The sequence below is a fragment of the Thermobia domestica genome, chromosome 16, assembly GCF_964235325.1.
Source record: "Thermobia domestica chromosome 16, izTheDome1.hap1.1, whole genome shotgun sequence".
NCBI lineage: Eukaryota > Metazoa > Arthropoda > Insecta > Zygentoma > Lepismatidae > Thermobia > Thermobia domestica.
The window spans coordinates 186,924,826-186,932,067 of NC_137469.1; positions in this window are offsets into that span (position 1 = coordinate 186,924,826).

Genomic DNA, 7,242 nt, shown 5'->3' on the forward strand with positions numbered 1-7,242 from the left:
CTCGACTCGACAGTCTCTGTCTCGACTCAACTCGAATTCGAGTCGAGACAAAATGTACGAGTTAAAATATACGCACATATCAGGCAGACCATTATGACTACCTACCTAATTGTAAGTATGTTGACTTTTAGCATGGATAAAAACGGCGACACGTCTTGGTATACACGCAATGATCCTTGATAGGTCGCTGGAGAGAGCTGACACCACATGTGCACACTCAGGTCTCCTAATTCCCGTAAATTCCGGCAAGGGGGGCGATGCGTTCTGACGTCACGTTCAATCACATCCCACAAGGGACATCACTCAAATGTCCGGCTCCAATTTCAATGAAACTTTTTCTGCTGATAGAAGGTATGTATGCATTACTTGTGATGATAAATTTTTGCCATGGTGGATGTTTTATATATATATATATATATATATATATATATATATATATATATATATATATATAAATTTAAGAGTTTTGATGTGGTTATTAGAGATTACTACAGAAGTCCCTTACTACCCTTTGTAAACGGAGCGTTAATGAAGAAAAGTGAAGAACAACCATGTGGATACATATAAGTCCTGGAGGAAAGTCGTATGGTAGGTATGACCTTGACGGCAGCCATCTTGAAATCCGCCATTTTGAATTATGGTCAAGTTTTCAAAATGGGAATAGGCTAATATGATACATAATTTCGGGCTACAATTTAATTAGGAAAGCAATGGTGAGGTTAGTTTTAAGATACACCCATTTGGGGGAAAGTTACAGGCATATTAATTGTTTTTACTTACTATGTGCGTAAGTCCCTTCTTACTTTCGTCTCAAGACCTGCAAATCGATCGCAACGGCAGAGCCCGCTTTCGCACTAATGTTTAGAAATCTTAAAACTCACTTGAGGCAATATTTGTGGATTATTGTATTGTGTTTTGCCTTTAATTAAATTGGAATCCACTTCGTGATCTTGTGTAAAGTATCACTAAAAGAGAATTTCTGTTTTTAGTGGAGAACGTAAGCATAGCAATTATAAAAGGTGAGTAAGGTGCGTATGTATTTATAAGAAAGTTTATTTTACGAGTCTTTTGTGGTTCCGCCAACCTATTCTTTAGTTTGTTTTTTTTTTTTCAAAATTCTCATATCTCATAAATAAAAGAGCTATTATAAAATCTCTTACCACTATTCTTTAATACTTATAAAATTTTATTTATTGTAAAACCACTGGCGAGATATTTCTTATCGCCCACTAAAATTATGGTGGAGCTCCTTCGAGGCTAACGGTTAGCATACTTGCCTTTGGAGTGGGAAACCTAGGCTTGATTCCCGGTGGGAGTTCATGTGATCCACATTAATCAGTAGGTCCACGTCTCACATAGCCTCGTTGCTGAACGGGACGTTAAACTCACAATCAATTCAACTCAAAATTAAGGTTTTGACTTTATTATGATGTCATTAGTTTAAACGACCAACTGCCCAGTAATTATAAACATTGACTACATTATAAAATTGTAATTTGTGACGACTAAAATATCAGAAATTAAAGATTATTCTTTGGGTTTCGGAAAATTTTGAAAAAACGTGAAAAACTGGTACTGCACCGGTACAACACACCTTTGGATTTGTCATTGTGTAAAGTGATACAAAACTAAAGAAGAATTACAACTTTATGAAATTGTATTAGAACTTATTATTTAGAAATAAACACCAAATAAGTGTAATTGAATTGTTTACAAAACTAATCATGATGAGTAAACTTTTAAATACTATTATACAAACAATTATTCTCTTTTGTTTAACACTGTAATGTAAAGATCCAATAGTCAGAGAAATAAATATAATAATAATTGTGTTTGAACATAATTCACGGTCGTTCTCTACAATCCTAAAACACGATTGTCTAGTTTGTTCAGTATTGTTTATTAAAAGAATACTTAAGAGCCTGACCCTAAATGATGTCGGTCCGACCAAATCTTCAAGCCTGATTACGGCCATGGGTGTCAATATGTTTCCCATACTAAAAGAATAAGCCTTCAATTTAATTATGATTTAATTGGTTTTTTAAAAAATGAAATGAAATCTTTGAGTTTAACGTCCCAGGATTATGCCTGTTAGGCTAAGGGAGATAATGATTAAAGTAAGTGAATGATGATGGAAGAATTGTTGGAATGAAATTGTGGGAGGAAACGGGAGTACCCCGAGAAAACCCACAAGCACGATGTTGTCCACTACAAAACTACTTTTCCGGGAATCAAACCAAAGCCCCACGCACCAGAGGTAAGCGCTCTACCACTGTGCCATAGTGCTCCATCTAATTTGTTTAGATAATAAACTAAGTAGTAACAAAGACTATTTCAAAACGACTGGTTATTTACTAAGAAGTATTTTGTGTTCGCAAATATGATGTACGCAAATGTTACCACCAGGTCTCAAAGGGTTAAACATGCACTTCGCGATCTGCAACCCGATTTCCAATAGTGATTCTGGACAAGCATTCATCTACCAAGAGATAGAAACACGCAATGAAAACAGGAACATTGTCGAACATGAACGTTTTGGTGTACAAGTGTTCTTGTGTGTGCTATTAAAAAAAGAAAAAAAGAAAAGAGAAGAAAATGAGTTCGTGGCTTCTATTGCATCGCATTTAAAATAACACATAGTAAATAACTATTAGTCTTGTAATCTTTTCTTTAATTGTAAAAATTTGAACTGCCCGGTAAGTTTATCTAAGGTAATTAACAAGCACAGAGTAGTACATACCACATGTTTAAGGAAACTTTAATAAATAAAGCATTTCCACAGTCCTTAAAGGATATTTTGGTGCTTAAGAATGGTGCGCTGATTTGAGAAGAATTTCCTTTAAGTTAACTGTCATGAAATAAAAGATCAACTTTTCAGTCCGGAGAAGAAGTCGCCTACTTAAGCCTTCAATAAACTATAACTTCAAATCGATTTTTTAACGCAGCTAAGCTGTGATTTAATCATGAGAGAGCAGAACATGTGTTTTTTTTACATCATACTCCCTCACATGTAAAAGACAATATCAATAATCAGAAAGCTGTCTGGCCTAAAGTCCTAAACATGGAATAGTCTATAAACAGACTCTCCCTTAAAAAGGCTAATTCTGTTACTTATAGGATTGAGTTGGTTGAATATAAGAAAATTCCTCTCACCAGAGAAGTGAAACGCCTTCAGCAGAATCTTCGTTTGAGGCTAGGTTCGCATCGGGAACTATTCCAGTATTCTTTAAGTTCACACTCAGTTGAATACAGTCAAACTGTGGTTTAAAAACTGTCTTTGAACCTCTAAACAAGCATCCTTCTTGCTCACAATTCAAATAAGGCTCTCACTCTAAAATCCCTACGACTTGCTCCGTTACTATGGAAACCAGCTTTGCTAGCAATCTTAAATATACATGGAAATGTCAATATCCATAAAAAGACACTGTCTCCCGTGAAAATGTTAGATGTTCCCTACTAAAAAATAGCATAAGAGTAATCTATTTCTCTATCCGGGGATTGATTAACCTTTCCTTGACTAGAAACAAGTCGAACTGACTCAAAATAGTTCTATATTCCACTCATATACTCAGAAATAACTTATTTCAACACATATGCTGCCTGCTTCGAAGTTTGTTATAGAGAATACTGCTCCAACTCGAGTTGTATATCTGATATATCCCAGAGAATCCATTATTCTCGAAGCGAAACCTTTAAGTCAGGGTTGCCACTCTTGAGACAATCGATGATGCCAAACACGGGCCTGAATTACCATATATTTTTTTCTAAATTATGCCAGATTCTTTACTAATCTTTCCACACTAGTTTTAAAGACCAACCACCACTTATTTTCATTAAGAAGAGCTAACTGTATTCATGTACTTGTATTAAAGAAATAACATGACTCTTTCACGAATATATATTCATATTCAATTTTTGTTTAAACGTATTTCAATGACTTAAATTTATATTTGTACGTTTTTAGTTCATATCCGTATCAAATACCAAGTTTATGATGAATCAGCTACACAAAGTAGGATCCAAAAACGCTCATTGCAATTTGTTCCATCCTTCAGTCGAACCAGGAACTGAAACATAAAAAGTGACATTTTCTTTTTTACCCGTAAGTGCTCGCGTGGGGGTTTCCTGGACCCCCAGCAAGTTTCCTTAGTGATTTTCTTGAAAATGGACTTGGTTATACTGCTACCACTTACAGTACCTTCCTGAGAAACATCAATATTTTGCCTTTTATTAATCACTGAGCCGAAAAGAATGGTTATAAGGAATTCTCTACCAATTCTCACCGCAATATTTTAATTAAAGCTAAAAAAACAACAAAAAATATGGGAGTCTGTGGCACCCCCACGCGAGTACTTACGTTACAAAATATGGCGCGACTACTTACGGATTAAAGATACTTTGTCGAGCTGAGTATTGTGAAGGTTTATGTCAGTAGAAGGAATTGCATTCCATTATACAAGCGCAATTTCACAACTTTATGTACACATTACTAAATATTGAACACCCTTGCCCATATGATTAGCGTACGCGTCTTTGGTGCGGGAGACCTAGGTTCGATTTCCTGTGGGAACTCGTGTGCTTTGACCCACGTTAATTTATTAAGTTCACGTCTCATATAGCCTTGATGCTGAAATGGACACTAAACTAATCTAATACTAAATACAAATATTTAAAGAAAAATGATGACGCACCAAGATGACGTGAATTTGGCTATCAAATCCATTTTGTGTTTTCAGTTATTTTCTAGTAGTATTTTTTTCTAGGCATCCTTTCAAAAGACAGTGATGCAAATTTCGTAACTGCGAATTCCTGTTAGAAACCATGAAATTATCCTATTAGATGCAAAATTTCCCGTCTACTAAAATAGATACCGTAAATTTACAATATCTGACAATAATTAATTTTGAAAAATATCGCTTTCGAAGGAAAAAATGAAGTGAAATCTTTGAGATTTACGTCCCACGGTTATGCCGGTTAGGCTAAATGCGAGGGGTGATGATGAGAAATTAGTGAAATCGTGGAATGAAGAAAGTGGGAGGAACGGAAGAACCCCGAGGAAACCCACGCACACGGTGTTTGTCCACTACAAATTTCACTTGGTGCGAGCTGGGATCGAACCAGGGTCCCGAAGCACCAGAGGTGAACGATCTACCACTGAGCCACCGCGGCCCCGCTTTAGATGGGCCATGACGTATAGTTGAACTCATTCTCGTAGTATGAAAGGCATTATTTATAATTATGCATGATAGGATCACAAACAAAATTTTAAAATATAATGTGCACTTTCTTTTAACAAACATTATATTGTCTTTTATGGTTTGGTAGGGAATGTTATGTTCGAAAAAAAAAGTCCTTAACACGATTCTTGTTGCGCACTGCATGTTTCTTGCCACAGAAAAGATGCAGCGATAGGTAGGCTATTTTTCAATTGCTTTACATTAGCTTGATGTTTCAAGTCTTTTGTGTGTTTCTGAAGTTCACTTTTACCACAAAAGAGCTCAATATTGACATGTCTTACATAGCTTTGGTTCGATTCTCAACACGGACTGCAACTACCCGTTAAATTGTGCATCCGAAAGGCACTCTTTGTTAAACCTCGCTTATCACCGCTCATCTTAATAATATATATAACTTCACCGCGAAGCAAATGTTGCATTTCTCTCTTTCATCCTAACACAAAACAAAACTAACCACAGCTGTGACACGAAGGAGCTATTTCGAAAAGAAACAAGCTATGCTTCATAGAGATGTGTACGAAATGACAGAAGTATAAAGTATTGTTTTCTTTCCTCTTTATTGATATCAGTTGGTGTTCTTAATGAGTTTACTCATTAGTTTAGAAAGAGTATATATGGAATTTGGACATATGTTGTACGTATTCTCCTGAGAAATTGATGAGACCAGAAAAATTACAAGGACAGATGGAATAGGTTTAAGCGCATCTACGTGACTTTATCAAATATTTATTCTCCATAATGGTACCACGCGGAAAACTTGGTATACTATAATCTTTGCCTCCCTGTGTTAGCTTTTTCGTATCATATATATCGGATGATTTTGATATTTCTTCTGATCATTAAAACATAGCAATGGTACCTGTGTGCGTGCAGAAATGCAAAAGCACAAAATAACTTCCTATTTGTTTTGGAAACACACCAATTTCACGTGTGCGAGAGAAATTGAGCACAGCGAGATCGGGTGTTTACTCACGGTCAGTTCGCAGCAGGAGTCCATGGTGAAAGATTTGGCTAACTATCTCTTCATATTGATGTGAAAACACTCGCAAAACCCTACCAATACAAAAGACTGCGCTTCAAAGAAAGTTTAGACAAATGTTTAAATTTTCTCATAGCATCTTTCTTCAGCAAAAGAGTCGTTTCATTGTATTCGAAAAAGGGAAGGGAGAAAGGGTGAATTTATATTTTATGGGGGGGGAACATTGTAAGTAGTATAAACAATACATACCGCTTCCGACTCTGCACTGAAGCAGTTCCTTTAGCGGTATATAACTAGATCTTTCCTGACCCTCATCCCACGTCAAGTTGTAAAGTAGAAAAGGACAGAAGTATTCAACATGACTGCGCACTTGAGTTTCAGTTCACAATACTAAAACCAGTGAGCAAGTAAACAGTCATTTGTAGGATCGTGTTTTACTTCTTGCATTGATTTTTGAACATTTCTGTGAATTCAACAACTGAACGCAGTAGAAATACGGACTAGTTTTTACTCCAACCATTACTTTCGCTCCAACCCAGGGATGTCACATTTATGTTTTCGTATAATACTAGATTTAGTGATTTTACTATTGAACTAGTGATCTAGTACGTACTTTGGGTAAATAGGCTAATTCTAGTGATTTTTTTTGCATTTTTTTTCTGATGTAGACAAATGACAAGGAATTGTTTTTTAAAATAAAAGGAAGAAGTATATTGCAGTTCAAAACAAATGTAGAAACTTTAACTTATTTTTTCTTTTCTCTCTGACTGACTGAAACCCCTGCTGTGTAACGACCTTAGGTAAACAACGGCTATCTTTGGTCCGCTATCTCCTTTTGTTAGCCGACATGAGATGGGTTACTTTTTTGTTTTTGAAGAAAGTGAAGAAATAATTATCCAGTACATTTACGTTTTGTCAGGCATACAGGCGCAGTCTGTACTTGTTTCCTAACGAATTTTAGCAACATAACATAAATGAAACATGTGTACCAGAAAATAGAGGCAGTACAAACGGACATTTTCATCT